The sequence below is a fragment of the Microtus pennsylvanicus genome, chromosome 13, assembly GCF_037038515.1.
Source record: "Microtus pennsylvanicus isolate mMicPen1 chromosome 13, mMicPen1.hap1, whole genome shotgun sequence".
NCBI classification, from domain to species: Eukaryota; Metazoa; Chordata; class Mammalia; order Rodentia; family Cricetidae; genus Microtus; species Microtus pennsylvanicus.
This window is the reverse complement of record NC_134591.1, coordinates 40,340,627-40,364,079: the sequence shown is the minus strand read 5'-3', so window position 1 is coordinate 40,364,079 and position 23,453 is coordinate 40,340,627. Positions and strand designations below refer to the sequence as shown.

General features: G+C 44.1%; 1 protein-coding gene across 8 annotated transcripts in view; it reads right to left on the bottom strand.

The window, feature by feature from the left end:
- The window catches only part of Dab1 (DAB adaptor protein 1), a 1,119,830-nt gene that overhangs the window by 373,230 nt on the left and 723,147 nt on the right, over nucleotides 1-23,453 (bottom strand). For 2 of the 8 annotated variants that reach the window (XM_075945173.1, XM_075945178.1), the window contains exon 1: nucleotides 5,032-5,191. The exons of 4 other annotated variants lie outside the window; for them this stretch is intronic. The gene's annotated coding sequence lies outside the window, so the exon portion shown is untranslated. Of the gene's footprint in view, nucleotides 1-5,031; nucleotides 5,192-5,278; nucleotides 5,622-23,453 lie in introns of those variants that run through there. 2 more of the 8 variants (XM_075945175.1, XM_075945179.1) reach the window with 2 other exon arrangements.

Here is a 23,453-nt window from a genome sequence, read left to right as displayed (position 1 = left end):
CAGATGCAAGAGTAAGACTGTGCCAAGTCTCCCCACAGATGGTCAGCAAGCACTGCTGGACTGGGGCTAACTGTGCACCAACTGTAGCTGCCTAGAGCAGCCAGCTTACATCCTATCCCTACCTAACCCAAGCAGCCCAGCTTTACACACGAAACTTCCATCATTTTAGCTGTGAGCTCTTCTATTCAGCAGAATTTTATTTCTGTTTTCCTTGCGCTTTATGAGAATCCCCCACTGGCATTGTAGATTGGTTATATATGTCAGGTTCAAATAAAATAAAATAATAATAATAAAAGCAAGCTGGCAATTTCTTTCCAATAGAATATGCTGCATATTTCATGAAACAGAAGCCAAAGGAGTTTTATGATTCCTGAACCCAAACCTCCCCGTATCTGAGGACTAAAAGGAAGAACTATACAAAGGGGATGTCACAGAAAAAAAGAAACGGAACATTTGCTCTCCAACCTCAGGGAATTTCAGGTGATTAACTAGCATAATGGGTTTCTCCGTTTTGCTTCGTGTTTACACAAGTTCGTATCCTGACATGCATTTCATAGATGGCGCCCAGTGCAGCGTTCATGGATATGAATGTGGATTCCCTACTCGCACTCCTTCCTCCGTACAGAATGTCTGGCTGGTTCCTGCTCTTAGCCTGACAGCGGCTCCCCTGCCAAGTGTTATTTATATTACCAAACCACTTCTCTATCCTGGTACAGAAGGCAATCTGGCCTTGTAGAAGGAGCACTGCGTGCAGAGTCCAAGGACTCGGGTCCACAGCAGCGCTGTGACCTGCAAACTCATGTGTCATCTTTAGCCTGTTCCTCCCCTATCCTGCCCCAAGCAGTGAACTGGGCCAACTGACTTACCCCGGGAGAATTCAATCAAAGCCAAGTTATTCTCTCCAGAATAAGTACAGATGAGGGCAGGGGCATGACTATTTTAGCACGATATTCACTTCCACGGTTGCTTTTCACACTGTTGAAATGCTTAAGGACACATTTGCAGTAAAACATTAAGAAATAAAACTGTTCACTGGAGACCTCGAAACAAACCTCTGGTTGGTAACACTGGCATGCAAAGCGAAGACTTGTCTGTTGCCAAGAGGATTTTACCTCATTTGAAGGACAATATTCCTACTTCACTGATAGTATATATTACATGCTAGGCACTGTCTGAAGCATTTTCTCCTGACCCTTCGTAACAGCTATGAAATACGCACTACTGTTCTAGAATAAACAAAACTAAAGCACAGAGAAGCGCTTGCAGAGCTGGGGCAACTGAAGTTGGTCACAGGCGATGCAGCCACGCTTGGCGTACTGGTGCCACCTGTAATCCCACCTCTAGGTCTGAGTATTTGTTCACCGTGGCAGTCACCGACAGTAGCAATAACGCCCTGCTAATTAACCGCCTAATCAATTACTTGCTGATTAACTATCTAATTAATAAATATTTCCACAGAGTAGCCAGCGATGACCCAATACCAACCAGTACCTTCTAGAAGCTCTAGCGAGGTCGCAAGTGTTCACAGTACAACCATCGGCCCAGTGACCCACCAGTAGGAAAGCCACGCCCATATGTGTTGAAGGCAGGCAAGATGGGAAAATCTGGAGCGAGAATGGGTGGATGAGTTTAAACTCCCTTATCGCCTATGCGATCTCAGTGCCATGGCCAGATTTGCTCTTGCCCGGTCTAACAAACAAGAAGGAGGTTGAAAGATGGAGTAAGGTAAGGGATGTCAGGTGCTGAGACAGATAAGTGGCCCTTTCTTAGGCTCAGGAGGTAACAAAAACAAAAGACACCCCTATTCCTCACCCAAGTTCCATGCTGTTACTAAACTGCACCATTCTCTTGAGTTCCTACTATGCGCCAAAATACTCAAGGAGAGGATTTTCCCTTAAAACTGATACAGGACCCACAAAGAAAGTCCTTGTTTTGCAGATGCTGGCATCCAAGTCGTGAGAAGTCACATGACTTACTCTTAATTGCTGAAGTAGGGAACAGCTTTTGTCACCAGTGACTAGTGGCTGAGGGAAGATTTAGTGAGTCCTAAATAACCGGGAAAGTTTCTGAGAAGCACCCTTTAACGCACGCTATCTGCTCCAGTGCCATCTGAACGGCATCGGCTCTGCTTCCCTGCTTTATGTTTGACTTGAGTGAATTATCAAAATGAAATGCTGCCTCAAATAGATTCTTCATCTGCCTGCAGTGTGGCTCCAAGCCTTGAAAATCCACCAAATGCAATTTTGCCAGGGGTACACAATCATGAACGAAGCCAAACACCCACCTGCTTAAGAAAAATGACTTTGGAGGGCAAAGGGGACAGAAGCAGCGGCTTCCTCTGGGGCTCTGGGGAGGAGAAAATGAACACTAAGTGATAGAATCTCTCCCCTGCAGCCTCACACAATGGTGTTTCTTGCAAATGAGACATACTGGAAAACAGCCTGTGAGATGAGCTCCATCAACAATAAGTAATTTTTATTCAGATTTTATTGTTGAATACAATGAACATGATTAAATGTTTCAGACAAGCCTATTCAGACCTTAAGAAAAGAGCAAAAAATAATAAATAAATAGACTCCTCAACTAAAAATCATCTTTTGAGTCTGATTTCGGGAGATTTAATTGCTCACAGTTCAGGAGCAGAAGCCCATCTTCGCTTGAGAGCCCCCTGGTTCCTGGGACTATAGTAACATGTTTTCCCTTCCACTTTGGTCTCTTCTCTCAGGCGGCAGATCCTGCCTTGTCAAATAGTTACAAAGTCTGGCCCTTCACATCACTGCAGTTTGAACTTCCTAAACCTCTCCGAGGGCCTGTGTGTATGGAAAAGAACAATAGCACTTCAAAAGCCATTTCTGAGAGTTCTTCAATACTTCATTTGAATGCTAGGGTTTCAATCAAGGCCAGCAGCAGACAATTTGATTGCTTAGAAGTTGACTTTTATACATCTTTGATTAGGTCGCCCTGCTCAATGGGAAATCAAGAAAATCTCTGATCCCTTTCAGTCTCCAGAAGAGCTACCAAACCTTGTTAGGCTAGGAAGGGAAGGAGATGGGAATGGGGCGTCTGTACTCCCTCTACCCTCATCCCATGGTACTTCTATCTTTTTGCCTGCGCAACTCAGGATTCCATCCAGAACTGCTCATCTTGGAGATAATAAAAAAACAATGGGTGTTAATTCAGGGGGTGGGGATGGTTTATAATTTTATGGATTTCCCGAAGACCCATAATTGGCACATGAATGTACAAACGTGAACTGGATAATTAGGAGGTTCTGAATGTACCACCTTTAATTTATATGATTACTTGAAAACATGTTAAGCGTGCGGAAGTGTCAGCGGAACCCCCCCCCCCCCAAGGCGTTTATTCAAAACCGGCAACATTACGAAAGTGTTTCTAATGGGCCAGCTCCGCGAGAGGAGAGCAGGGAAGAAGAGAGAAGCAGTGGCTAGGATGGTCTCTCAGCCATAGTTTGGCAGCGGGAGGTATTGTAGCATCCTTCTGGAATGGTGCTCCTCCACAATCTCTCTCTCTCTCTCTCTCTCTCTCTCTCTCTCTCTCTCTCTCTCTCTCTCTCTCTCTCTCTCTCTCTCTCTCTCTCAGCTAAACACAGGCGTGCGCAGACATACAAACGAACACGCAGGCACCGACCCACGCGGGCACGCACCCTGCCTCAGAAACACACAACCGAGCTCGCACTCGCCCGCGCCGCGGCGCTCTCCACGTCTCCAGCGCCCGACGGTCGCCCAGAGCCTCGGCCTCCCCGCCCCCACCCCATTCCTTCACTCTCCCAGCCCAGGCGGAAACACCCCGCAGACCCCCAACAATGAGGACTTGTGTGATGCTGATGGGGGTTGGGGCCAGTTTATAATTGGCGAAACCCAGCGTGGAGGGTCGGCTACTAGACCACGTAGCAGCCTAGTGGCACCACTTTGCCCTGCAGCTTTCTCTAGCCACCCCGCCGGTCCACTAGCACCACCCCCAAAAGAAAATAGAGAAAGAAAGAAAAAGAAAAAGCGCCTTTAAAAGTGCAGTAAGGACGCACCCTCCCACCAGGGGTCACAAGCATACTCCGTGGGACGCAGCCAGCGGAGGCAGTGACCAGCAGGGTGTGGAAATGTACTTTGTAGACTCACCCAGTACCTTCCCTGGCGCCGCAACACAACCACCCCAAATCAAGATTCCTGACCCCGGGTTCCTTTGGCGGCTGAAACCGGGTAGTACGTCTCCTTTATGAGACTAACCGCAGGGAATCAAAGTTTCCCCAGCAAGAGAATCCTGCTCTTGCCTTGGAGACAGACCGTGGGGTATGGAGTTGTGGGAGAAGAGGGCCGGCTGCGAGGGGAGTGGCGGGTGACCGAGGGCCGGAGGGCCGAATGGTGGAGGGAGCGCGACAGGGGAACATCGGGACGCGGGACCCAAAGAAAGACTGCAGTCCAGCGCTTCCCGTGGCCGCGAAAAGGACTGGCTTGATTGGGATGGGTCCGGTTAACGGAGAGGTCGAGAAAGAAGCACAGCGCTGCTGCCGGGATGTAGAGAAGTGAGAACACGGGTTCCGCGGGGGAAAGAGGTCGGACCCGCGGGCGCCACTAGCGAGGCGCGGAGGAGGCTGAGCGAGAACTCTCAGGTCCTAGAGTGGTTAGAAGACAGCCTGGGCATTGCCAGAGCCGGGACCGAGGGAGGGAGGATGCAGGGGGTCCGGCAGCAGGCGAGGGTCTTGGGTAGGCAAGCGTAAAGAGAGGGTCGCGCGTGTTCAGAAGTAGGGCGATGTTAGTGGGGACCGACCGGGAAGGAGATGCTGGGTCGCCTCCCCTCGCCAGCAAGTGGTGGGAGAATAGAGAAAACTGCGGCAGTCGCCAGTACACAGCACCTCGGGACAAACTCCCGAGAGACGCGCCCCGAAAGCCCTCCTACACACCCGGGTTCGCGGGCCCCAGCCGAGCCACCCGGGCTCGCCGGAACCGGGTCCCCGTGGGCCACCAGCGCGCGCTCAACTCGGGGTCCGCCGCGTGCCCCCCGCGCCGCGCCTCTCACCTCAGCTCCCCGGAGCATCCTCCTCGGCTGCAGAAGCCGCCCGAGACGCGGCTCTCCATGCCCTGCGGGCGGCCGCACTCAAACGCGCTCTCCAGCCCGGGGAAGCCCGGGTGAGCGCGGAGCTGGGTCCATCCTCCCCGGGAAGCCACGGGCGCGCGTCAGAGCAGGGGGAGGAGACCGGCCCCCGTGCAGTGCGCAGACCCGCCTCCTCCCGTGGCCCCCGCCCCGAGCCAGCCCAGCCGCTCACCTGCCAGCTCCCGACCAGCCGCGCTTTCCTCGCCCCTCGCAGAACCTCGCCGGCTCTCTCTCTCCCGCCGGGGCGCTCTGTGCGCCGCCCGAGCGCACTCCGATAGCTTAGCCGAGCCGCCGTGGCGACGACGAAGAGGAAGAGCCAGCGAGCGGGCGAGCGGGGGCGCCGCGGCTTGCGGTCGCTCTTCTTCTGCCCCTGCGCTCGTCCCCCATCCCGGGAGTGGAGACGGAGCGGAGCCGAGAGCCTGGGGTCCCCGCCCTGCGGATCTCCGCGGAGGGGGGGGCGCTGAGAGCGGACCCCGTTCCTCAGCAGCCGCGGCAGCTCCCGCCCGGACTCCTCCGTTTCTACTGCGTCTGCTTTTAGCCGAGCCTCTCCCCCACACAAGTAGAGGGGGCGTAGAGCCAAGCGGAGGCTGTGCTAGCTTCTTGCCCCGCGCCCCTTGGCAGAAGGGGGCGCTCTCTCCCAGCCACCACGCCGGCTTCAACCCACCTTTTATTGCTGTTTCCCAGGCAAAGTTGGCTTGTACCTGTCAGGATTTCCTCAGCTCTAGGCAGCCTCCTGTGCCCCCAAGGGCACGCGGGCCCCCAATTAACTTGTTTTCCCTACTTCATTCCTAGAATGCAGGGCACTAGACCATCCTGTAAATTAGAACCTGTTGTGCCAAAGAAGGCTCTTCAGGTCCTGTCTTACAAAAGGTCTCAGAAACACCGAGTGGCAAAAAATAATTGGATTAGTCTGAAATTTTTCCACCTTGAGATTGGATTCAGTCTCGTCAATGCCGGTGTGGCACGCGTGTCTCCAGAGGCCTGAATGCCAGGTGGGAGGGGCTAGTGTGAAAATCACCCGCTGCCCCCTGGGAGTCAGGTGCCCAAGAGCAAAAGAAGAGACAGCAACACTTGCTTGTAAAGTTTACTCTTCTTTTGAGGGGCCACTCTCCTGCCCGCCCTCCAGCTGGGTGATAATAAAGCTAATGTGGTGGCTTGTTTTTTTGGGGGGGGATTTTTTTTTCTGGTAGCTCTGTTATTCACCCATGAAAATTTAATGATGCATTTAGGGTTATTACCTCTAGAGTCAATGGCCTAAAAATATTTAGTCTAATGTACTGCTGGCAGGGTCAATAGGTCCGTGGCTGGTTCGCACAAAGTCATCTGGAGACCCTCCCTTGCTCCTCAAAATTCACGAGCCATTACACTTATCCCATAATAACAGCTTCTGTACAAATGGAGGCCCTGCAAACTTGGCTGTCAGGCACCTCTGAAAAGATAGCAATTTACATAGAGACAGGAAAAAAACCTCCTGAGGTCATTGGCAGAATACCCTCCACCGAGAAGAGTTTATCACAAGTGCCCCTCTGCCCCACAGTTTGGCAGAGAGGTTCCATTTTTGACAGTTCCTATCTACCCCTGGGGTGGCTGTCTGTCTAATGGAGGGACCAGGGAATCCCCACCGGATTCTCTCCAACTTTTACAGATGTTCTAGAAAGTGGGAGGAGATGGGCACCAGGTGCTGTTGGACACCAGGTGCTGTTCTACACCCTGTGCAAAGTTGGGACTGACTAGGGACCACCTCCACTGCCGTCAAGAAAACAATTCACCTTCGTTGTTTGCAAAGACAAGTCCTGGACTATGAACAGACCACAGTGAAAAGGAAGAAGTGTTAGACGTTGTCTGGGAAAGAGTGGGGAGTGTAGGTGAGTGTTAGTCATCTCTAAGGACCAGAGAATGCCAAACCTTGGGTGGTCCAGCATCAGTTCGACTTTCTACAGACTCCAGAACAAAACAAGAACACAAAACTCTCAAGTTCTCTAGGTTTTAAGGACAGTGTTGAAACTTCCATCCTGTTTGCATGCATTTGAAGTGCACATATCTGAGGTCTGACTGTACCTGCCTCCTGCCTCCTGTTTTCACCTGACATGGTGGCTACCAACATCAGAGGGAACTGGAAAACTGAGTCGGCCAAGCAATACAATGTAATAGAATGTAAAACTCTATCTCTCTTCGGTGTTGGACAAAGTCCATCATGGAAGCTGGGCAGATTCCCATGAAATCCAGTGGGGGCAACAAGCCGCAGCTGTTCCTATCTCGAGCCTGGAAGGAAGTGTGATCTATAGACGCAAGCTGCCCGCGATGGGCCTCAGGGCCTCCCTGGCTAAACTGAACCAAATCTTAAAGGGACATTTTGTCACTTCACTAAATGTCGAGAAATAGCTCATCTGAAAGATGAGGTGTGGCTCTTTACTGCTGTTCTTTGGAAAATACCAGTGTAATTTGTATTAAGTATGGCATAAAGAAAAAAATCAATAAATGTGCTCTCATCATCTACTCTGAGACACAGCAAAGTAATAGGACTAGTGGGGCCGTATATATTACATATTCCATTATAGGCGGTTTGAAATATTCCTCACAGAACGTTTATAACACGGACTTTGGCTACCTCTCTGTGCTTCTATATTCTCAGACCTCCAGTGCTGGTGGAGAACACTTTACTCACAAGATTGCAATGAGCCTTAAATGAGATATAAACAGAAGGACAACCGCCCTGTAGACATTGATTTTTCTTCCCAGAATACACCCCAAACAGTTCGTCTTGATTCTTCCAACATCAGCAGGGCTCATTCTGTACATCGAGTCTGTGTTAAGAGCTTAGCCCATTGGACAGAGATGTCACATGAGTAGCACCAAAAAGGCAAAAAGGTGAGCTCCTGAACTGCATGAGTCATCCCTGCTTATGTGATTGACAAATACTCATAGAGTCAGTTAGACAACTGACCCATGATTGGAAGCAAGACCTGAGGTCCTATGACATAAATCCAGTGAGTGATAACCACTGTCCCAAAGAAAATAACGCAGAGCCTTTACATTGCCTTTGTAAACACTATTTAAATCCCCTTTATTCCTACAATTTCCCAAATATCTGTCATGTTGGATGGTGTGTCATGGGCTCTGTTTTGGAGATCTTTTCTTATAGCTTTATTGTTGGGTAGTTGGCAAGTCGGTATATGTATTTAAGGTACACAATACAATGTTTTGACATATGTTCACATTGTGAAATGATTAGCACTCTCAGGATAATTAACATATTCATTACCTCACATAGTCACTTTTTCTTGCATGTCTGATAAGCTCACTGAAGATCTAGCCCCTGGGAAATGTCAACTGCATAGTACATTATTATTAAATCTACTCACCTCACCCAGTGGTAACAAGACCTCCAGAACTTAGAACAAAGGTTAATACCCTTGTCACCAATCTCCACATTTTTCTTACTCCTGGGCACCACCATTCTACTCTGATTTTATGGCTTTGTCTTGTGTAGCTTCCATGTAAATGAAGTCATGGTGTCCGTCTTTCTGTGCCTAGCTCATTTCATGTAGAATAGTGCAGTTGAGCACATCCATGTTGTCACAAATGGCAGGGTTTATTTCTTTTTAAGACTTAATAGTATTCCATTATATAAGCCACACATGCCATTTTTTCTTAAACCGTACCTCTGTCAGCACAAGCATCGCACTGATTTTATTATGACAATGACTATGATTATGACGTTGCCACAATGAACCTAAGTAAGGTCAGATATCTCCTTGAGGTAATCAGCTCATTTCCTGGATACATACCTAGAGAAAAGCTCTACTTTTGGGTTTTGAGGAACCTCCTTACTGTTTTCCAGAATCGGTAGATCAACTCCCAGTCCCACCAGCAGTGGATGGGGAGGGTTTCCTTCTTTTCCAAACCTTTACCCATAATCGTTACAATCTGCTTTTTTTGATGCCAGACATTGTGGCATGTATACAATCCTACCTCTTTATGTGTTTGGTTCAGGTCTGGGAACTTTTATTTTACCTGTTGCTATCCAAGTCTTCTTACAGGCGGGAGGGGGGCGGGGGGGAGGTAAGGAGAGAGAGAGAGAGAGAGAGAGAGAGAGAGAGAGAGAGAGAGAGAGAGAGACATCTGTTCAGGTCCTTTGCCATCTTGTGGCCAAACTGGTTATGCTTTACTGGCAAGTTCCCTGAGTTCTTTATGTCTTGGGTATAAGCCTTTTATCAACTACAACATTTGAAAGATTTCTCTCACTCTCAAAGGTATCTTGCCCTACCTTCTAAGCCACTGAAAGTTTCTGTAGCTCTGAAAAAAACATTTTAATTGGATGCAGTCTTTATGGTCTTTTGTTTACTATGCCTTTGGTGTCAGATTCTTTTTGTTTTTTGTTTGTTTTGTTTTTATTTTTTTAAATCACTGTCAAGACAAAATTACCCACAAATCCCACCTTCAAATGGCCCTGGGATAAGAACTATGGCGGGGCTGAGAACAAGATGCTAAAAGGTCATCAACATTTGTACTGACTCCAGGGTAGGGCAAGAGTGGGAATGGGTGATAGAGACCTCATTTAAAAGGGGCGGGGGATTATTTTGAAACACATTTAGGCGCCAGGTGAATGACCGGGAGAGACATTTGGAGTAGGATTTCAAGTCAGAGAAGGAGGGGTTATGTGAAAGAAGATGGAGAGTCCTCTTCGAGGGTGGCTACAAACAACCCTTGAGAACCTGCACCAACCACTCACTCAGACAGCTCTATCTGCTGTATTTAATTTAGCACAGAAATACGGGATCCACTTTTTTTTTTTTAAGATTTTATTTATTTATTATGTATACAACATTCTGCCTCCATGTATGTCTGTATGCCAGAAGAGGGCACCAGATCTCATTACAGATGGCTGTGAGCCACCATGTGGTTGCTGGGAATTGAACTCAGGACCTCTGGAAGAGCAGCCAGTGCTCTTAACCACTGAGCCATCTCTCCAGCCCCGGGATCCACTTTTTTTAAAAAGACAAATATTTTGAAAAAATGTTGTAACCCCCTTACCAAGAAGCTGTTGTTTTCTGTACGATACACAAGTAAAATATCCAATTGCCACTTCTCTTCTGTGGTCACAAAGACAATGAAAACACTTTCTGTGCTTCAAGAAACAGAGACTACCCTCCTCATCCTACCCCAGCCAGCCTGATTCCAGGGAAAGGTGGCACAGTGGAGTGAGTAGGCTTGACTCTGCTCTCCAGCAGCTATAAATAGCACCCCTTTCATTCTCAATGAGGGAGTCGGGATGGCAATGTGGGGAAGGCAGTTCTCCCGCCAATCTGCTCTTTGTGGCTAAACGCACGGTGGAAACAAAGTAGAGAGCCTAAGTGGCTGTCAGAGAGCTCTTAGGCTCCAATACAAACTCCCAATTTTTTCCACTCATAAAGTGGAGTGTAAGTGATGTTAGTATTGGGGGGGGGGGCAGCTGGAAAGAGTGGGAAATGGCAGAGTGTCACAGAAGCACAGGTTCGCTGCATACAAGCCAGCAAGCCTACATTATTGCTTCTGTACTTAAGGGACTACATGTTCACGCTGCTTTGCTGCTAGGGATGGGGCAGGGGATTTCTTCCTTCTTGAGAAATAATACCTCGATTTGGTTTCATTGGTTTACCGTTTGTCTACCTGATGTTTTTTTTCTGATAAAGATTGTATCTCTAGCCCCAAAACAGACAGGTGTAAAGAGGAACATATCTCTTGGCCACAGCAAATTGGAGAGGTTCTAGGTACCTAGAGTAATGTGGTGGCAGAAGTTAAACACATGTCATTTGCAGAAGTTAAACTCCACTGTCATAACAGTGGAGGAAAGATATTGGAGTACGAAATAAAAAGAGAGTTAAAGAGCAGGAGGAGGTTGGGAAACAGAGTTAAGAGGACCCTTGGAGTGTTGGGTTAGCCTTACCTCAAGACAGCTGCCACCTCCTCCATAGACTTTTCTGTCGTGTGAGTAAGGATATTTCCCCTTTCACTTAAGACAGCTTCACTTGTTGGAGTTTTGTTCACTTCAATAAAAATAATCTTCTATGCTAAATATTAAACTATATACTTTCTAGACAGCATTCAGATTCATACTTAGTATACTCCAGATAAAACGCTACTTACCTTAGCCCAGCATACAATACTTAGGGATAGACCAAACATAATTTGTATAAGCCTTGTTCACCAAAACCTACACACCCTAGATTAAAAAAAAAAACAGCAACAACAACAAAATCTCAGGCAGACTCAAGAAGGTGGAGGGGTATACCATATTCGTGGTGTAGAGAAATCAGTATTATTAAAATGTCAATCATCTTCAAATTGAAATGTGCATTTAATGAAGCTACAATAAGAGCTCCAATATGTTTTTCAAGGAATTAACAGTTTTGAAATGTATCTAAGAATGCAGAAGAATTCAGAAAAGGGCAGAATATTTTCAAGAAAGAAGAACAGCTCTAGAGGGTTCATCCCATACTGATTTTATGACATCTTCTAAGTGGTAGTAATCAAAACAAGATCATTAAGACAATGAAGAGAAATAATCATTAGAACAGAATAGAGAACCCAGAAATGAACAAGCATAATTCAGCCGCTGCTTTGTCTTCCTCCCAAAGCTACTGTAACTCAAAGAGGTGACGACAGCCTTTAAGGGATCTTGTGGGAACAGCTGTGGAAGCAGAAAAGTGTTGTACCCCACTTTGCACCATATGCAAGAACAAAAGGCAGCGCTGAACCGGTAAAGGTTCTGGATGACGTCGGCATGGAGGCACATGCCTAGTTTAGCTATGTGAGATGTTGAAGCAGGAGGAGGAGTCTGGGGCCAGCCTGGGCTACATCGCAACCCTTCAAAACACAACGCTCTAGGAGCAAGCACTAGTGTCTTCACTATTTGGACTATATGTTCTGTTTCCATGGAGAGGATGTGAAAAAAAAATCACCGAGTATCACATAATAAATTTGGCTTAATCAAAATTTAAAGCGGCTGATTAATAGACAACATTAAGAAAATTAAATGATAAGCCACAAGCCTGAAAAGAAATATTCACAATATGAATATCTGACAAAGGACTTAAATCTTGAAAAACATAGAATATTAGTAATTAATAATAAAAAAGACAACCTAATTAAAACAGACAGAAGAAAGATCAAAATAGATATTTCACAAAAGAAAATGCACCAATAAACACAGTAGTGGAGAGGCACATTAGTAATGGGAGAAACATACACATATACATAGTGAGACATTATTTTACATTCACTAAAATGCCTACAGGCTAAAAGCTGGGTGGTGATAGGGCTGGAGAGATGGCTGAGCAGAAGAGCAGAATTCAGCCCCCACCACCTACATCAGGTGGCTCACAACTGCCTATAACTCCAGCTCCAGAGAACCTGGCCCCTCTTCTGGATCCAATGGGCACCTGCACTCAGGTGCATATACCTACCTACACACACACACACACACACACACACAGAGAGAGAGAGAGAGAGAGAGAGAGAGAGAGAGAGAGAGAGAGAGACATGCACAAACACATAATTTTAAAAAATAGTAAAGCGACTCTTCAAAAAAGTCAAATGACATTAAATAATGGTGTTGAAATTGTAGAGCTCTTCTACATTTTGGATTTGCCTGGTCCAATCTTATCAAGTTACACACATATGCACCTTATGAGCGCTTTTAGCATTTACATATGTATTTTCCTAGGTGTTTATTCAAGAAAGCTAAAACATCCACCTCTGTTAAAAAATTAAAAAACTGGAAATGATCCAGAATTTCATGTACAGTAGAATGGTCAAACAAGTTATAAAATCTTCATATATTGGCATACTACTATGCAAGAATTTAAGTACTTTACAGATGTGTGGCAACATAGATGGATTTTAAAAAACTATTGAGGGAAAGAGAAAGACCAGACCTAAGAGAGGACGTTTTTATGCAGGCAAAATAAATCTACAATGAGAAAAATTAGAAAACCAGTTGGCTCCTTGGAGAGGGAGTGGGATGAAAGGGGTACAGTGAAGTTTCAATAGTAATGGACTGTCATGCCTATTCTAACATGGTGTTTCTATAAGCAAATATCTTTGTGAATACAGATCTGCACACTTCAACATGTCACTTTTACTTTAAACATCAATTATTGTGTTGTTGTTGTTGTTTGAGACAGAGTTTCTCTGTGTATCTTTAGAGCCTGTCCTGGAACTCACTCTGTAGACCAGGCTGGCCTTGAACTTACAGAGACCCACCTGCCTCTGCCTCCTGAGTACTGGGATTAAAGGTGTGTGCCACCAGCACCCGGCTAAGCATCATTAAGAAGAGCAGGTATAACACAAAAAATGGAGTAGCCAACCAGCCCTTATCATGGTGTGTGTATTTCTTTATCATGGCCCAACCTAGACACTTATGCTAATCATACAAGTGCTGAATGTATAATCATACTCTGCTCTCGATGTATAAAGTATTCTCTGTCATCCATAGCACCTGGAGAGCAATGGCTATGTAAAATGTGTCCTTCAAATTACATTAATATACCCATGATCAGATCAATATGGAGCCACCCTCCAGAAAATGAAAGCATTGCCTGGTGATGAAGTAGACATCATCAGAAGGCAAGGAATATCCTGGCACAGGAGTTAATCAGATAGAGATTAGATAAAGGCTTGGCAGGAATTCTATAGAGAAATTCAAATTCAAGATGGTAAAAGAGAATGAAGAAGGGGTCTCCAGCAATATAACCTTAGGTTCTCCTTCCAAAAGCTGATATCTATTATTTTTTGAAGAATCCATGAGCTCTGAAGACACAGTCATACCTCAGATGGCTGTCTGCCCCTCTGCCCCTCTGCCCCACCCCCACCCACCCACAAGCCATTGATGCAGCCCCATTTTTATACTGGAATATATCAGTTGTACCATTCAATTTGCATGAAAACCTCACAAGGAAAAAGTCACCACTCTTCCTGGAAACATACTGATGCAAATCACATTTTATAAAATATTTTTTTAAATAAAAAGAATGTAATTGCTCATTGAATTGTAATATGAATGCAAATTAACTTGCTGTAATTATACTGTGCAATTTTCTACTTTAAAAACTTACAAAATGGAAGAGACCTGATAAGTAATTTGAACTGTAATTCTTCATTGTGTTCCTTCATTATGCAATGGTTACCATAAGCAATTTGCTGTTTTAATGTAGGAGGTTTTTTTAGTTCATACCTTTACATTGACAAGACTCAAATGAGACCATTCAATATAGACAGATCGCTATCTCCCATCTCCACAAGTGCATTGCAGAAATTATCAAGATAAAATTAGTACAGCAAGAGGGCATTTGTGAAGGATACTTAATACACTTTCATTCGGGAACCTTCATCCCATCAAGCATCTCTCTGCCCTTACACCTATTTGAAACGATCAGGAGATTCTAAGCAAATAAGAATCAGGTCATCAGCATCCGTGACTTAATGACAAGACTTGGGCAGAGAAGTGAAGAGAAGGGGTTCGAGCCCCAGCTCTGGCACTAATTAATCCTGTGACCTTCGCCATTCTAGCTTTCTTTTCCTACATCTGTGAACTGAAAGGTTAGGCTAGGTGATTTCCAGCTTCCATTATATCCCTTACTTATGACACTGTGGTCGCCCTCCTCTCTGCAACATGAGGGATAGGAAATTAATTTCTTACTTAGAATTAGTGGCTGTCTGAATGAACAGCAATCCTTTTAGTTCAGTTATTCATTGCTAAAGAATGGCTAATATAAAGATCATCTCTGACGATGCGAATGTGAGAAAATAAATAATTACCCATTTTGATGCTAATAATAATTTGTATGTGTGATTTCTTCCAATTCTGTTAGCTACAAGGCATTGATACAGAGAACTGAAGATCTCATTAAGCACAACGGTGCCCTGGAAAAGGAATGGGTCAGACTTGGACTCACAAGACTTAACTTTGTTTTTTAAGTAATAAACAAGCCTTGGCAATTCCATCTCTTAGACAGAATGTCTTCGCCTGCTTCCCTGGGTACTATGAGAGTTTGGACACACAATGAGGAGAAAGGCATTGGACCACCTGTATGTGTAAACATTTCATCTGATTCTCTCAGCAACCCATGAAGTAACTTGTGTTATCTCTATTTTCCCATGGGAGAAAATAGAACTTGAATAACTTGTACAGGGTCACAGCCTATGACACGGTACATAGGCTATGTGTCCAGAGGGCACATAGCATCCTTTTATCTTCCGGACTTCATAAAATCATGTGTAGTTATTTTTTTCTCGTGACATCTATGCTCTTCTTAGAGAAAGAGAACAATTTTGTCTTTGTGCAGCTAAAAATACCATGAGCCCCCCCTTCTCCTTAGCTGTGAAATAAAGGAATCATTTCTACAAGGGACATTCACTTGCTTTCTCCTCACTTGGCCTTACCCCACTCTTGCCTAAAAGTCTCAATTCCCAGTTGAGGAAGTATTCTCTGTCTGAGGCTGACATCCCCCTCCGCCTTGGCTCTGCATTGGAACACAGGACTTTCAGACTGTGTCAGTTGACATAGTATATCATCATGGTCACAGTGGCTAATCCACAATTGGCAGGGAGGTCAACTTTGTCCAGGCAGAATGAGTCTCAGGAAAGAGGACAAAACACCTACGATTTTTTCTTTTTCTTAAAAAAGGTTCTTTCAATAGAAAAATGGGGTGCAGACCTAAACAGAGAACTCTCAACAGAGGAATCTAAAATGGATGAAAGAAACTTAGGGAAATGTTCAACATCCTTAGTCGTCAGAGAAATGTAAATCAAAATAACTCTGAGATTCCATCTTACACCTGTAAGAGTGACCAAGATCAAAAACACTGATGACAACTTATGCTGGGGAAGTTGTGGAGGAAAGGGAACACTTCTGCATTGCTGGTGGGAATGCAAGCTGGTACAACCCCTTTGGATGTCAGTGTGGTGATTTCTCAGAAAATTAGGGAACAATCTTCCTTAAAACCCAGTTTAATTACCCACTTTTGGGTATATATCCAAAGGATGCTCAATCATGCCTCAAGGACATGTGCTCATCCATGTTCAAAGCAGCATAGTTTGTCATAGCCAGAACCTGGAAACAACCTCAATGGCCCTCGACCAAAAAATGAATAAGGAAAATGTTGTACATTTACACAATGGAGAACTACATAGCAGAAAAAAGTGACATCTTGGGTTTTGCAGAAAAATGGATGGAGCTAGAAAACATTTTGAGTGAGGTAACCCAGACACAGAAAGGCAATTATCACATGTACTCATTCATAAGTGGTTTTTAAACATAAAGCAAAGAAAACCATCCTACAAACCACAATCCCAGAAAATTTAGACAACAATGAGGACACTAAGAGAGACTTTCATAGATGTAATATACATGGGAAGTAGAAAGTAGAAAATGACAAGATCTCCTGAGTAAATTGGGAGCATGGGGACCTTGGAGGAGGGCTGGAAGTGGGAGGGGAGAGTAAGGGAGGGGAGCAGAAAAAAATGTAGAGCTCAATAAAAATCAATTTAAAAGAGTTCTTTTCATGCTGAGGATCAAATCCAGCATCGTGGGCATGCTGACCAAGTGTTCTACCATTGAGCTACATCCTTAACCCTTTTCTGAATTTTAACAAAGAGGAATATAACCCAAGGAGCAACATCTTAGAGTCTGAAGAGAGGAGAACAAATCAAAGAGATGGGAAGAAATTTTATTCCTCTTGTACTATTGAGTCATGGCCTAGAGGCACCACCTCCTTAACAAAAATTTGGGTCATAGTGTTTTCAACACCTAAGCCTGTGTTGGATACAACTTTTCTTACTTTCTACCAAGACTTGGAGACAAATGGTTAGAAAGATCTAACGAAGTTGTGAGTCAAATCGAATCAGGTTCAATCATGGTGGTTATGTTCACTTGACCATAGAAGTGAAAGCGAGAAGTGATCACCTTTCACAAGTCCAATGCCTGAATCTCTCGGATAAATAGTATGTAAAATAAATGGGCAAAAGTTATTTAAATAAAAACAAAAAACAAAAAAACAAAAGATGCCTACAGTTCAAGAGTTTCTGCTGCAGCTCTGCCGCTTCATTTCCTAGCAAGTTCACTCACACAGAATCGCACCAAATCCCGGCCCTTCCATGGCCTTTACTTGCTTGGCTCTATACTATGCTTCTTCAGGATTCCCCTTCCTGGATCTCATTTATTACAGTCCTTTCCAACCTGAAGTCTAGTTTAAGTGAATCTCCTCTGACCTTTTCCTTTGTTTCCTTTCTTGTCTGTATTGTGGCTGCTTGCTTACAGTCTTGACTTCTGCCCAACCTTGGAGCAATTTTCTACATGGTTGGTTCCCCTCCGCAATTGTAATCTCCCAGAGTAGATGTTAAGCTCCTTATAAATGGGGATAGGGCTGGTTGTAACATCTGCCACAGCACCAGTGTCCAAGTCCGTTCGGTCAATGTGACCATAAGTCTTCATCAGCAAACATCAATCAAGAGAATATGAAAACATGGGAACACCTTCTGGTCAGGATGCCTGGATTGTAATCCACCTGGAGTTTATAAAGAAACACAGAGCAAAGGGGACAATGACAGAGCAAAGGGGAGAAGCTGAGATGCAAGGAGGAACCACGGGTGATAAATAGGAGTATACCATTTAAAACTATAGCCTCATTTCTAATCTAGTTCTGACACTGTGAGAAATGAATTTGGGAGTTCTGTTGTACTTATTGGACATAATAGAAATAATGATACAATAGAGAAGCTAATTCCAGTGTCTATCTTAACTGATAAATGAAATAACGTTTTAAGAAGTTGGTTGTATTCCTTGGCATACGTGAATTTAATAAGTCTGAGACATTCGATACACAATCCCACAGTTGTCATCCATTTGAACATGGATTTCTGTCTTGATTCTCATGACTTTCTCTTGAAAAAATGACCTGTAGGATAATAGGCCCTCATATATATTCCTGCATAAAACCACAAATACTTTGGCAGTTCTGGTGATAATCCTAATACACACAGTTACTGAATGAATGCCTTAGCCCTGCTAAAAATGCATTAATTTAATTATCTGAGTGAGCTTCTCTTCCCTACAACCAGCAGCCTTTTACTGATCATAAAATTGCCACGGTCCACATGCAAAGACTTGGGTGATGGATCACAGCACATTAGTTTCTAGACAATACCTACAACCATGCCACCTCCTCCTCCTCCACTCTCTTGTGTTCCTGAGTGGGAGAGAAAAGACAAAGATGCATCTGGCTTGGCCAGAAATGCTAATGACTCTAGGCATTACCCTTGGAGGAGCGCTCCCCATGGGAGTGACAATTACCATGTGAGTATCTCTGAAAACTATTTTGGAAAATGCTATTCTAGGTGATTGGAGTTTTGAATACTTGAAAGAAGGGGCCTAATATCTGTAGTAGATATATCATTGTGAGAGCAAAGAATGATATATGTCCAAGTCACTTTGGGTTCATGTATTCCTTCCGTCTTCCTCTCACTGCTTGCTGCAACATACTCAGACAGGACACCACCACCCATGAACCTCAAGAAAAGAAAAGCATGACATCTTGGGCATTCGTTTAAAAATACAATCAAGCAAGGATTGTGGGCATGTAATGTTGGCTCCAGCGAAAAGTTAGCACATACTGCAAAATACTAAATGATGACAGCTGGTCACTGAAGACTTCCCATGTCTGGATTTAGTGAACCATAATGTGTGCACAGTTTAAAGACAAGTGAGTCGGTGCCTCCTGACTGTGTGGACTGTCCTGGTGTGGTCCTATTCTATTCGAATGAATCTGCAGTAGAAAGCGCTGGGTTAAGGGAAGAACTGAGATACTACTGTAACCAAAGAGTAGGGGAAACAAGGCCATTGAAGAAGATGCTGCTGGGAGCATGAGCATTCACACTTGTCTCCATTGAGCCCTTCGTGTGCCCAGAACACACTGAGCACTTTTATACACCTACATGCTTTCTTTAGGCTTCTCCTTCTGCATGAAATGGCCTTTCTAAACATTTTACCTACAATGGTGGTTACTCTTGTCAATTTGAGCAGATTTAGAGTCACCAAAGAGCAATGATTATAGTGGGCTTGTCTGTGAGGCTATTTCTAGAGAGGTTTAGCTGAAAAGGGAAGACCTACCCTGAATGTGGGCAGCAGCATCCCATGGACTAGGGTCCAGGACCAAATAGTAAAAGGGAAGTGAGCTGAGCCCCAGCATTCATTTCTCTCTGCATCTTGGCTAAGGACACAATGTGGCTAAGGCAGTAGTGTCACATGACACTGTGATGAAACACACTCTCAAACTACGAGCCAGAGTAACTCTTCCTGCCTTGAGTGACTTCTGTCCATGACTTCACCTCTGCAGTAACAGCAGTAGCTACCACACCCACCACACCTTCTTGAAGCCCACCCCAGATGTAACGTCTTTGACACTTAGCTTCCCTTCCTCGCTAACGGTCCTCTCAGAAGTACTACTTGAATCTACTGGGAATCCCTCTGCTGTAGTCATTTGTTTAATGCCTGCCATTCCAACAGAATGAAAGTTTTCTTTGAAGCTTCCCTCTGCCTTACTTCCCTAAAAGCAGCTTCCTACCAAGGCAGGCTGTTCTTTTCTCCAATATGTCACTCAAGTCCATAGTCTTCCTTCATGTTTTTTCTTTCACCCATGACAATCCATGGCCACCTGCTACATGGTTCTTTGCGGTTTCCTACTTCTCTCCTGTTTGTCTGCAGCATGCGTTCTAAATATCAGTCACAGTAACATTTGAAAGACATAATCTGTCTCTTGACATGTTGTGTTCAAAACACAACCAAGGTGTCCCTTTGTACTTATGTGTATCACTTTGATAAAGGCTTCAAAGTTTCCCATGATCTGACTTAGCATCAACATTCTATCTTGTTCTGTGCACTCAGGATTCATTGGCCTTCGGGCACCTCTACAAGCTCCCTTTACAACCTTTGGTGAGTGATGTTGATTGAGATGGCCTCACTCACTCACCCACCCGACAACTTCTCTGAAAATCCCATGATACATCTGCTTTGATGATCAGTTTAAATGCTACTTGTTCAGAGAATTCTGATCCATCCTTTCTTCAATGAAGTCTCTTGGTTATGATTTTTCAAAGCATCTTGCAATTTTCTTTCATAGCTGGCCACAATTTATAACTATGTATTTATAACTATACATAAAATATAATTGAATTTTGTAATCACTTAAATATCTATCTTCCCCCCTTAGATTCTGGGTACCATCAAATCAAAGGAACGTTTTCGGTTACTTGTTATTTGTGTTTGTTTGCTAGTTTGTCTGGTCACTAGGTGGGCTGAATGATGATGACTCAGAGTAAATGTCCATATCCTAAGTTCTGAAATGTGTAAATGCTCTTTAGTGTATAAGAATATGCCAATAAAATTAAGTTATCATATTGAAATGAGAATATAATATTGGATTTTGTAGGTAGGTACTTAATCCAATCTTCACAATCACAGATGTCCTTAAATCACAACACACAAAGATTCAAGAAGGAAGAGGGGAAAAGTAACTGAAAGGGCAGAGACTGAAATGATGTGGTCACAAGGTGAGGAACAGCTGAGACTATCAAAAGCCAGAGGAAGCATGGCCTGGGCAAAGGAACACAGCTATGCTAATGCCTGCGCAAGTCCAAGAGACGCATACCTGCCGTGTTAGGTAGACAAATGTGGTGAATTGTCACAGTAATGCTAGAAAACCAGTGTGCTCTGTCACCTATAGATTCTGGATGTTGACTAGCAGTTATATCTCTACACTGTTTTGGGATTAATTAGATACATATAAGTATCTTGTATGTGTGTATGTATGTATACTATATGTGTGCTTGGTCCTCATGAAGGTCAGAAGAAGGCATGAGATTCCTTGGAACTGGAGTTCATTATGGCTTTGAACCACCAGGGGTGTCTTCAGGTCCTCTGTAAGAGCAACACATGCTCTCAACCAGGGAGCCATCTCCCCAGCCTCCAGTAACTGTATCATAAATGAACAAAGAAGTGATCATTCAAGGAAGAAGAGTCATAGTTCAGTATTCATACCAGAAATTACTACCAAAGAGAAATCAGATAAATTCAATCATCAACTTGTAGTAAATGAAAACTTTTTACAAAATGTAGGCACTAGACATTTTAGAGGTCATACGTGGAGAGGAAGAGTGCAGAGTGATTTAGACAACTCCCTTCTTTTATAAATGATGATTACAGAATTGAGAAAGGTTATCTGACTAACCCCAATATCACCCAGTTAGCTCGGGAGGAGAAAAGTAGCAATTGTTTATGCAATTCCCATACCAGCAGCTCCTACCGTGTCTTCCCCAAATGCAACTGCATCATTCTAATTAAAGTCACTGGGTAGGTGGCTGCTATCTCCAGGCATAGAAATCAGCATCCATTGTGATTAAACTAGTTAGTATGTGCAGTTCCTCACTGATCATGAAAGAGATATTGAAGCCAATAAGATAAAAACAAAAATTTTCCATTCATATCCCAAGGAATCCAAGAGGGAATATCCACATTAGACAGGCATTTACTATTCTATTCCTTGATTTAATTATGATTTCACTTCTAGTATTCAAATATTGAAGAAGTTTATCAGGTCTTATCTCTTCATTTAAGAATTTACCCAAAATATATTAAATGTGAGCCTAAGTCAACTCACTTCAGAAGTGAGGTCCTTCCCACTTCATATGTGACTTAGAGAATGCCACCTGAAGAGTCTCTAACAATTAGGGCTTAAGTTAACATGTAGTACATGGAACATGGGGGAAAGAAATCCACAAAAGCAAAAACGAACAACCGAACCAAAGCATCTATTTCTATTAAAGAAATGTCTTCAGTTACTCTTTTCCTCTTCTCTCTGTCTGTCTGTGAGAATGAACAGCATTCTGGAAATCAGAATATATCTCATGGTGTTACCACCCTGTTGAGCCACCCAGTGTCAATTTAGTCAGTATGAATGCCAGTGGACACCGCTGTTTTCTCTTCATACTCCAACAATCCATCTTTAATCCAAATGTACCACTACAGCACATCTCTAAAATACTTGCCAACGAAATGAACTGTGGCTCTGGAGGTGGCTCGGAGGATAAAATCACTTGCCATGCAAGCATGAGGACCGTAGGTAAAACCTCAGGACACACACAATGCCAGGGACTAGAGGGCACATCTAGAATCCCAGTACTCTCGCACTGAGCTGAGAGACGAGGCAGGAGTATTCCAGGAAGCTCACTCAGGGACCAGCTAGCATGGGGTACACAGCAAGAAACAGCAAAAAGACCTTGTCTCAAGGTGGAAAAAAAGGCCAATGCCCAAGGTTGTCCTCTGACCTCCATGTGCAGACACATAAATGCACTCGTGTATATACACATCCACACACATAATACCCCCCTCCCACAAACTACATAGTGATTTCTAAAGCCTGACATGTTATTTTCTACAGTGACTATATCTCAAAAATCTAGTTATATTTAGGGGAATCCAGAAGGTCATTTAGTCAGTCCCCCCACTGCAGTCCCAGCCCTGCATACCCATATACACCTCTGAATTTATCCACTCTTCCCTTAAGGACACTCAGGACGGAAAGCCTTTCAAATCAGCCCTGGATTCCATTGCTCTGAACAGCAATCGCTGATTCCATTTACAAAGTCTGCGATTTTTTTTCATTCATCTGTCCCTACATCACTTTCCTGCATGCCTTTTGTAGGATGAACACACTTCTCTAGACTCTGGTGACAGACTCATAGAGAGCAGGCTCCATTTAAAAAAAAATATTACTCAGAATAATGGCAAAGAAAGGTAAACAAGTAGTTTTCCTAAAGTGGTGTCTTGCCTCTGATAGCAGAACTAGCTGCTAAGTACTTCAAATCCCCTTCCTCTGAGAGAGACATCTAGGGAGAGACAGCATCCTGCTCCATTTCAAGAGAAAGAACGTAGGGCCCATTGGGACAAAGGTCATCCTGGAGCCACTGACTCACTGGACTGCCTTGCTACTGATAGGGCCTCTCCAACTTAATCCTTTCTAGTGGCCCTGGTCACTCCGTTAGCATCCTCAAAGGACTTCCAAAGGGAGAAATCCTTGTGAAGATTTATCACTCTCCAGGCAGCTGTCTGGCGACTGCCCCTTACAGAAGACACTTCCTTTCATTTGGGCCCACACTCTCACTGTAACTGGCTCAATCTATCCCTTGCTTTCCCAAGGAGGAAAATTTGCTTCTTCCGTGGGCTTTATTTTCAGAGAGATCAATAAGAGGGCAAGTTCTCAGAATAAAATATTATATGATTTTTTTTTATGTAGCATGAAACTTAAATCTGATTA